Here is a 10,516-nt window from a genome sequence, read left to right on the forward strand (position 1 = left end):
TCAGAAACAAAGGACTTTATTACTCATGGCAACAGCAGGGGCCAGAGTATCAGCATTTGCTTGCACCAGTTCCCCAGCTCCAATTCCTTCACGCATCAAAAGAGGGCTATGTGACACCTGTCTATGCAGCGAGTAGCATTACTGGAGAGGAACTCTGAGCTGAGAGAACTCAAATCTATTACTCTGGATATAAGCATGCCTGCCCTTGGCTTCTGAGGGCAACTCTATCTCTATCATCCAAGACTGTTTACACAAACATCCTTGAAAAGGCAGTCTAGAATGAAAGGGCAGTCAGTGCCTCTCCTTGTAAGACCTGCTGAAATGCATGGGATGCATGGAGAACTGTCTCCCAACAGCAGGCACCATACTGACCCTTATTTTGTACACAAGAAAACACAGGCTTAAAAAGGATTAAATAACTCATTTAAGATTACACATCTAGTGACTCACCTAAGCCTATGCTGATTTCAGAGCCAATGGACAGTGAAACAGGAAGAGTCACTCATTTGGTCATTCAGGTGGGAAATTTGTCCCTACAGAAAGCAGTTAGCTGTATATAATTTGTAGCAGGCCACTTTCCCGCACATTTTATTCAAGAATCCCATAGGAAGAGTATTAAATGCACAGGGGTCAACAACCTTTTCCTTATTATACAGGACCAAATAGCAGAGATTTTCAGCTTTCTGGGCCAGATGGAGTCTGTTTCAATTGCTACTCAGCTCTGTGTGGGAGTGCAGAAGCAGTCACAGGTAGGTAATATGTAACCAATGAGCACGGCTGTGCTCCAATAAAACTTTACTTTCAAAATAGTTTGCTAACCCCTGTTATTAAATAACCCAGTGGGATACCAAAATTGCATAATAATAACTTCTACACACAAAACCCCAATGATTTAATTGGAAAGACAAGGTAAGCAGGCAACAAGCAAGCAAAGCAGGAACTATATGAAACTGAAGTGAGCCTAGGTTCAACATCAGAGTCCTGTTAAGTCAGCCTGGATAAACAGTGTGCCAAGAAGTAATGTAAAATATTCATAGACTCAAAGTAGAATGGAGTGTACACATCATCTCTCTGTGATGACTGCAGTCATGCCAAGACTCTAAGAAGTAAATTATGTGACTTCCAAAGGCTTTATCTAGCTCTTAGATTCTCAGTAGGGGAGCAATTATCATCCAGAACAATCCTCTTTAATTTTCCATGTAATGACATGAGTTAAAACCTATGTTATGAATAAGCAGGAAGTAACAGTGGAAAAAAAATTACTCTGGGCCAGGGACCATACTAGGGATTTCACAAATATTGTCCAATAGTTAATAAAGAACACCATTTCTGAACTGCCAAATTTATGGCTCTGTAAGTGAACATTCACTTGGTTCCGTGGCCTGGTCTCTAAAAAAACACGATGCACCACTATTGGATCACAACGGTATCTTTCCCCAAATCAGTTGCTGGAAAATTCTTGCCCTTATTTTCACATGCATACATATATAATCAAAACTTTGTTCTTTTTCTAATTCTTTTAGGTGGTAGATTAGGTTGTTTATTTGTGATTTTCCTTATTTATACCATCACAATTTTGGTATACAATGGCAACCCACTCCTTTTCATATAATCAATTTTTATGCCACATATAAACTCAAATTGAAATGGAAAAACACCAATCAAAATGTCATAGAAAAGATAATCAGCTTTCTCAAGAACCATTCTATTAGCTGCTAAAATTACAGGGAGATAAATATGGTTCTTGTAAACACTGCACTGTCATTGACAAGACTGGAAAATTTTTTCAAAATGACATACTTTTGAAGTCCAGGCTATGTGGGAACATAATACCACAAGGAAGAAAAACTGTCACACATAGTACTCCTGCTACTGCATGCAGTTATATCTCAGTTACTAGTGTTTCTATGTAAATACCCTTTAAGTTTTAGTGAAAAGTAGAACTTATAAATTCCAGGAGACGTATTTCCCTTGAAATTCCAGGACAATTACATTACAGAATTCTAATTCTAATTCACAAACACTCCAAGTTCAGTAAAAAACTATTATTTCTATTTGGATTGCTTTACAATGGTATCAACAATTCTTAACTAACACTTAACCTTTTCACTCATGAATCAATAGTATAAAAATAATCTGAAAGACTATTTTATTAACCGGACTAGTGTTGAAAAATACAATAATAATTTTAACTATGTATAGTCAGTTTTAGTTTATGCTTAAAAATTTCCAATTATTACCATTTTAAATATTTCTTTGGCAGCTAAGTCTTCATAAGCGTTAAAAAAAAAAAAACCAGAAAGACATCTACCTTGTTAATAAATGAAATGTTTGATGAATAGTAAGGCTATTCTATTTTTGGAGACATTTATGTTTATATTCAGTTGAAAACCATTATAATTCATTATAATTACTTTGGAGTTAAATAACACCATTTAAACTACAGGCTAATTTCCACTACTGCCATCATCAATCACAATTACTTCTTAAGCTTTTGTCTCACTTGTCTAAAAGTATTACATGACTTTCACCGTTTTGTCAATGACACTTCATCTCACTCCTTTACATTCCACAGATAGTCTGCATCAGTGTCCTCAGAGATGGACGATTCCGCAGCCTCGAACAAAATCTGAATACCTTAAAGACTTTTAGTATGTTAGACACAGCCTCTATACTTTTTAGAAAAGAAAAGTAACCATGATGACAAACTTGCGTTATCTATTCTACCTGACAAAGTCTATAGACAAGTGATTGCTTACATTTAGTTTGACTTTTAAGGAAAACTGAAATCTACTTCCAAAATGAAATTAGTTTTACTTTCTAGATTGCAATAGGGGAGAAAAAAAGATTCCCACTCTCAATTTTAAGACGTCTCCTTTTATATGAAATTCTTAAAACAACATTGCTTTCCATTTATTATATTATGAAACACTATTAAGGACAGAAAGTGATTTAAAAAAACAAATAATTTAGAATGTAGTAAAAAGTGAGAGTTTAATGGGATGGACATATCTCTTTAGACCTGTTGTGACTATTTGCTACAAACCAGTATGCAGAAGTTAGGAACTGGTCAGGATGGAAGAAAGACTGAGCTGCTAGTCTCTGGCACATCTGGGTTTCTTTGGGCATCAGGCTGCCTGTCCAAGGGCATTAACCTTCAGAGGCCACAGGCTGGCAGCAGTGAGGTCTCTTCCGGCCTACATGTGCAACGCCTGCCCCCTCACTCATCAGGCCCTGTCTTACAGAACACAACTGTCATCAGCTCACTTCCACACTGGTGCAGTGTGGCACCATGTCTGAGTCTCACAGGTCTGCAGGTGTGCATCCGCGTGTCACTACTGCATCACAACATGGGAGCTGAGATGGCTGAACCTGTGGGCTCTGTCTCCGACTGCCCAGGTTCAGCGTTCAGCATGGAGCCCTGTCCTAGATCAATCTTTTCCAAAGTGAGTCTCAAGCTTAGTTTCAGGGGCAGTATTTTAACATCATGATTCAGTATACACACAAACATTTATATAATAATAAAATGAATAGTGACCACGTTTATAAAGTGCTTGCCATACACAGACAGGGTGGGGTAGAGTCAGAATTGGAACCCAGGGGTCCTGTTTCTACAGTGCTTTTGACCACCTTTCTCTGTTGCCTCGTGGCCTTGCACCTGCACACACGGGGGAACCAAAAGTTTCATCAAACACTATAACCCTCACTAAGAGGAGTGCACAGTCATAATTCCTATTCTTTTATATATGCCATTTCATTTAAAAAATGTTGATCCTAATCTGTTAAATTGATTTCATGACTCAGGACATGTGGTCTGAAAAATACTATAAGTGTTGTATGAAAAATTCTTTGGAAAACAACAATAAAAAAGTTAAATTGGTATATGTATCTCATCTTAGAGACTTTACCATGCTATTGTGCATTATAAATAAAATTTTTTAAAGGGGTTATATGGAACATATCCGAAATTTACTCAAGCATCTCTGTGCCCTCATGGGATGGACACTAATTTGGGAAATGTTGTCCTATATACATCTTAAGGGCAGAGAAAATTTGGGGGTTGCTTTAACTTATATTTTAGTATGCACAAACACCTTCAACAAATTTCTAAATAATTGATTAAGAGAGAGTCCCTCCTGGAGAAGGGGAACCCTCAGGACTCTGAGCTCTGGCCTGGGGAGAGGTATCCTAGGCTGGATGAAGGAGGGTCACTCACACAAGAAATATGAGTAGCAGTGTCTTGAGAAAAAGTCTAATTAAAAATATATCCCTCTCTGGAGGGAGGGTATAGCACAGTGGTAGAGTGCATGCCTAGTACGCATGGGCTCCTGGGTTCAGTCCCCAGTACTTCCATTAAAAATAAATAAATGAATAAATAAACCTAATTATCACCTCCCAACAAAAAATAAATAAAAAGATTTTTTAAAATAAAGTAAAAAAAAAAAGTCCCTCTCAAGAGCCAAAATAAAATGCAAAATAAAATCCCATTTTAACAGTTTTACTAAAATTAATGGTAGGTTATTTTTCAACTGGACTTTTTCATCCACAGGGGCTGGGCTAGGTGGGAGGATCTGGGTTAAAGGCCAAGAGAAAGACACCAGACAAGGAGGGCCCAAGGGAGACAGAGGCTTCAGCCACTTCTTGAGGCCGGGCACTAACTCCTCACACTTCTCAGAGGGTCTCTGTGATTACAGGAGGGGAGCGGGGCTGGTTGTAAATCATCTTCAGTTTTCTGCCTCTCTAAATTCCCCTCCCCTTGAAAAGGGCAGAAACTAACTCTAAGGATAAATGATTCTATAATGTGCAAAAGAGCTAATTAAAAAACAAGTTTAAGAACACAGACACATGGGGCCAACTCTGGGTGATGCTTATTTGTGTGGCTAGCAGACATGTGGGAATTGAAAAGGGAAGCTTGATTTTTAGAATACAGCTGAACTTCAACATTCAACACCTTCTTCGGAGTAATTGCAAGTATTTTTTCATAACAACAGGATTACAGAGTCAAATCTTAACTCCTGGTTCTATCCATGCCAATCTCCACTTTCTTCCAATTAAGGATAATTGTCATTAAGCGTTACCTCTGCAGGAAATGGGTGGAGAAAATTTAAGGCTGCACTGTCCAGTATGATAGCCCCATATGGCTATTTAAATTAATTAAAATTAAATAAAATTTAAAATTCAGTTCTTCAATTATACTAGACATATTTCAAAGGTTCAACAGCCACATGGGGCTCATGGCTACCGTGCTGGGCAGATTACAGAACATTTCCATCATAGCGGGAAGTTTTATTGGACAGCACTGATCTAGAGAAAAACCATTCACAGATGCTGAAAAGAAAATTGTTCATTTCTCCCTTCATAAAAGAGTTTCAAGCATTACCTTGCAGTACTGGCTTGACTTGGAATACCATGGGGTTGAATTTGAAGGCTACTGCCAAAGATTTCATTATTATTTCAAAATATCATTCCAATTGGCCGGTCTAAAATCTCTTTGCATTAAGACTCTCCATTGCCACAAGTTATCTTTCAAAATCCAAGCATCCCAGGAAATGACATTGGTGATAACTGTGACTTGTTCCACTAATCTATGAGCTAGCTTGAAAGTGCTTAGAGCAAATTATGAAAACAAAACAAAACAAAACAAAAAACCATAAAGATACATGGCACCATCAGCTCCAGGAATAAAAGTTTATAGTTAAGCAAGGATGAGCATCTGTTATTGCCCTTAGGATAAGGAAAATATTTATTACATACCTCGATCTGTTCCTAGCCTTTTCATGAACTTAGATTCAGTAACATTTGGTCTTTGTATCACATTTTGAGAACTTTAGCACATATATCATTTGAGCCTCACAGCACCTAATCACCACTGTATTCTGGATTCTTAGTGCTGTAGATTCTTGTGAAGGGGAAGACTGAGAGGTGATACATTATCTTGTCAGTGTCTGTCTTGCTTAATTGGTTACTGAACTCATTCCGAGTGGCCAGATTACGCTGAAACCAAATGTCGAGGATTGCTGGGGCCAGCCAGCTTTTCCTCCTGCGTGCCTCCAGGATGCCCAGCTAATCTGGCCACTGTACTGCAGAGATGCGCCTAGAACACAGGGGAAACAAAGCAGGAGGACACAGCCAAGTGCCGTCACTCTTGATGATCACAAAGCAGGTAAAGTGAGCACAAGAAAACCCTGCAAGATCATCGTAAGTGTGACTGTGGTAGTTCCAGAACAAAGCCTAAACATACGGTATTACTATGTTCATGCAAAAAAAAAATTACTCTACAGAATAAACTATCCCCCCCTCGAAGCAACCTGTGAAAGGCATTTGATGAGAAATACATGAATTAAGCAATCACTATAGAGACACTCTGATGTCAGTTTAAATAATCCAAACAGATTGCCTTCAGCTAATGGCAGATTATAATAAACATGCATTTCCCAAATACTTTAATATGTTTGTTCAACGTCATAACATTACCAACTGTCATTACTGTTAGCAAAACTGCTTTATCCTTTTATTTACCATGCCCGGTTTTTGAACTTCCAACTTGGGGAGCTTGCAAAATATTTATTAAATATTGTATAAATAAAAGACACAACATTAAAATTCCTATGCTTACGCCTTGAAGATTAAACTCACATTTCTAGTTCGTTAAGAGATGGGAGCTATAGTGAATCTTTGAAACATGGTGCCTCTGGGACACATAGAAGAAAAAGTTTGGGACTTAATGCATAAGAGCTGAAATTGCAAAATTCTTTGATCTGCAAATATCACATACATGAGACTAACAATTTTTCCTTGAAAACTTTAAGTCAGTCAGTTTATTTACTGTTACCATGGAGTTTATACATCCACATTCGCCTATCCTTTTGATGAGCTGGAGCCTGGAATGGAGTTATAGCCCTGCATTATTAAAAATCTGCCTTTGATTCAAGCAGAGAAATGAAGAAGCAGAAACTGGTATTATCGTAATTTAGACAGTGTTATTGCAACAGATCCAAGAACTTAAAAAAAAAAACATATTAATAGTGTATTTAGTTCCCTAACTGGACCTCTCCTGGTCTCCCACAGGAAGTGGGAATGGGTTCACTCCAGGAGAGGTGCTTCCATCCCAACTGGGCTAGGTTCTCACATTCGTAGTCACAATCATGGCTCGGCCGTGAAAGACGGTCTCGCCGGAATAAACCTGACAAAAAAATCCGTGAAGTGTTTGGGATATAATAAAGTGCTGTGAAGGTATGAGAGGAGAGGAATGAGCAGAGAGAAAAGGAATATGAATTTAAAATGGTAAAAACCCCCTCGTTCTCTATTTGATTCGGTTTAAGGAGAAAATCACTCAACAGGGGCTCTCTCCATAACCCCAAAGCTAATCACTCTTTTATTGCAATGGATGGTCGAACAGCCTCGGTCACCCACCCACCGGCGTCTCCCCGGAGAAACTGAAAATCCCATTTCTTTCCAAGTGTGCACCCAGGAAAGGGAAGCAGGACTGTTCATTCAGAGCGGAGGTTGTGCACAGGGCAAGGCAAGTTAGTGCATCCCTCCCGGCTCCCCTGCTGCGCGAGCCGGCCTGACTCTGCTAACGGGAAAGTGATCGGCGAACGGCAGACGGACCGGGAGGCCAAACTTGGGGTCGCTTCCGACCCGAGCGCCCGGGACAACAAAAGGCCGGGGTATCGGATGGGGCGGCGAGTGGGGACACCTGTCAAAGGACAGGACCGCAGTCGCAGCCGGCGGGCGGCGCAGGGGCTCGGCGGACGGCACTGCGGCGGCGGCGGCGGCGGCGGGGACGAGGCGCGCCGGCGGGGGCTCCGGGACGCCGCCAGCCACCCTCGCCTCGCCCGCGGCGTGCTTCCGCGGGGGTTCGGGAGGCGGCCGGGAGCCCGGGGCGCTCGGGGGAGGGCTCCGCAGCCGAGCAGGGCCCCGCGGCCGGGAAGACCCCGCCGCCCGAGCCCCGCTGAGGCGCCCGCGGTCCCCGCCTCTGCGCCTCCGGGCTGGGCGCAGAGCCGGGCCCGACGCCCCTCGGATGCCTGGCGGCCCCGGGCGGAGGAGGGGGCGCCGCGGGCGCCGCGCCTACCTGCTCCGGTGCGGCGGGGCCGCGGTCGCCTCGCGGAGCCGTGACCTGCGGCAGCGGCGGCGGCGGCAGTCGCGGCGAGGAGGGCGCTTCCTTCAGGAAGGGGTGGGATCTGCCCGCCTGCCGCGCCGCGCCCGCCCCCGACTTATTCTGGGGTCCCCGCTGCCGGGCCTCTGGGGGAGACTGACCCCCCTCCCCGCACCCCATCCCTGGGCCTCGGGCGTCCCCCACCCCTCGGTGCCCCGCGTAGTTACCGGGGGCTGGAGCCGTGTGGGGACGGTGGAACCGCTTCTTTCCAAAGCCTTTGTGGACGCCTTTGCCTGGCGCTCCTCACCCAACAAAAGGAAGGACCGAGTCTGGGATCCTCCGCCTGGTAGTTCTTTATTCCTGACCCGATGTAACCTTCTGGCTGGCTCCCTTCTGTCCACACACCTAGGGTTTTTGCACATAGCAGCTAAGATTCATTTTCGTGCACACTGGCTGAATGCAGTTGTCCGCCACTGAGCGCTCTCCCGCGGTTTTCCTTCATCGTGGAGAACAAACGCAGGGCCAACTTCTGACCCTGGCAATGAGCAGCGACTCCAAGGCCGTGCTCCCAGCGCCAGCTCGCTCTCTTCCTCCCAGTGTCTCGTCTCAGTCTGTTATAAAACTGTATTCATCGGCATTTTGATAGCTTTCCCCACCCCAAACTTCAGCCTACCGGTGGCACCATGTCAGTGACCTCTAGCAGCAGCGGGGATCAACGCTGTTTTTATCCCACGCTCACCGTTAACTTCTCTTCCAAACGCGGCCCTACGGGGCTCCCACGGGAGGACCTCCTTTATCAAGCTGCCTTAGGTTGACCTCCATTCTTTTAGGGGGACTCCGTACCACCTGCCTCTTCTAATCTGCTGCCTCTCAAAGCACCTTTCAAATTCTCCGCGTCAACATTCCAGAACTCTCCCTTCCCCCACAATATAGTATTCCCCCATAATACACTATTATGTGTATATTGACTTGTTACTGCTTTTTCCTGGCTACTAGACTGTGAGCTTCTTCAAATCTGGGATCTGGCCTCTTCTGTTTCCCTTCCCTTAAGGAATGGGACTATTAAACTTCTGGTTAAAACAGCAGAAACAGAAACTTGAATCTAAACCCCCGGCGGAATTTTGTGGGGGTTAGCCTCTTAAGATTTTTCTAAGGAGAGTGACTACAGCTTTCATCAGACTCTCAGTGATCTGTGACTCCCTCAGAGTTAAGAATTGCTTGAGGCCAGTCCATGAATTAACCCCAGCTCTGTTGTGAGGACAACCCCCTCCCCCAAGTCCATCCTTTCAATGCCATTCATTTCTCTTGCCATGACTGAAGTTACCCTCTGGCTACACCTGCTTCCAATACATTCTTTTAAAACTTCTGGATCCATCCAATTAGTGGTCTCTCAAAACTCTGCATATCTGAATCACCAATGGGAGCTTTAAAAAATACAAATGCTTGGGTCTACCACAGGCCCCCTAAGTCAGAACCTGAGGATGGGGAGTGGTGAGGGGAGAGGAGGGACTTGGACATGGGTATTTTTACAAAGAGCAACAGGTGATTCCTGACAAACCCATGGCTGAGTCACTTCCTTTCTTGGGAAAAGCGTTCTCTATTTGTAATATGTCCTTACTTTTCCTTTCCTTTATGGAAGGTTTCCTTGTACTGTGATTAATTTATTTGAGCATTTTCATTTTCACTTAGAGCCAGGTCCACTTTTTTCTTAAGAAATAAACTTGTTGGTAGGCCCAGTGCCATTTGTCAGCAGCAGTAAATCATTGCCACCTTCATCTCTAAAATGTCCATTCAAATCAACTCAAAGAGTAAAATAAATTACATTCCGGCGGTGATATTGACAGCTGAAATAACGTGTTAAAATGCTGGCCATGAAGGAGAGTTGGTTGCTATAAGCTGATTCCATTAATGTCATGAGAGTTCTAGTGAAGCTTCAAGAGAACTGAAGACAAACAAAACATAAGTTTATCCACACTTTGAAATTTCTTTTGTTGGTCTTGGTATCCCACCCATTAAAATCATTCACCATGTGCTCAATACAATTTTAGATATATTAAATCATGTGTGGGTGTAAGAGCAAAATACAATGTATATAAAGGTCCATCCTGTATTCTGAACTGATCTGTTGACAGTATTCCAAAATGCTTTAGGCTTTGAGGAAAGTGCCAAGTACAGGACAAACAGGGTTTAAGGTCTGGAAATAAGAGCCGAGCCACAAACTTTGTGGGTAGGATGGCAATCAGTACGCAGGACAGAATCATTCCTCAGGACCACAGTGAGACACCATGGTGCTCTACCAAGTCCACTGCCCCAACTCACAGCACAGGCATCCATCCATCTGAGTGGGGGTGGTGGCTTTTCTGATATAAGTGGCCTTGTTATCTAACTGAAACCGCTAGAGAATATTTAGAATTACAA

At 43.0% G+C, this 10,516-nt stretch overlaps 1 protein-coding gene across 2 annotated transcripts in view; it reads right to left on the bottom strand.

Annotated features, from left to right (window-relative positions):
- The window catches only part of TMEM150C (transmembrane protein 150C), a 70,378-nt gene extending 61,727 nt beyond the window's left edge, over nt 1–8,651 (bottom strand). The window contains exon 1 of one of the 2 annotated variants that reach the window (XM_010950322.3): nt 8,326–8,651. The gene's annotated coding sequence lies outside the window, so the exon portion shown is untranslated. Of the gene's footprint in view, nt 1–8,074; nt 8,225–8,325 lie in introns of those variants that run through there. The other variant, XM_074346204.1, reaches the window with a different exon arrangement.
- Between the last annotated feature and the right edge of the window lie 1,865 nt (nt 8,652–10,516).

Source organism: Camelus bactrianus, chromosome 2 (genome assembly GCF_048773025.1).
Source record: "Camelus bactrianus isolate YW-2024 breed Bactrian camel chromosome 2, ASM4877302v1, whole genome shotgun sequence".
Lineage (NCBI taxonomy): Eukaryota > Metazoa > Chordata > Mammalia > Artiodactyla > Camelidae > Camelus > Camelus bactrianus.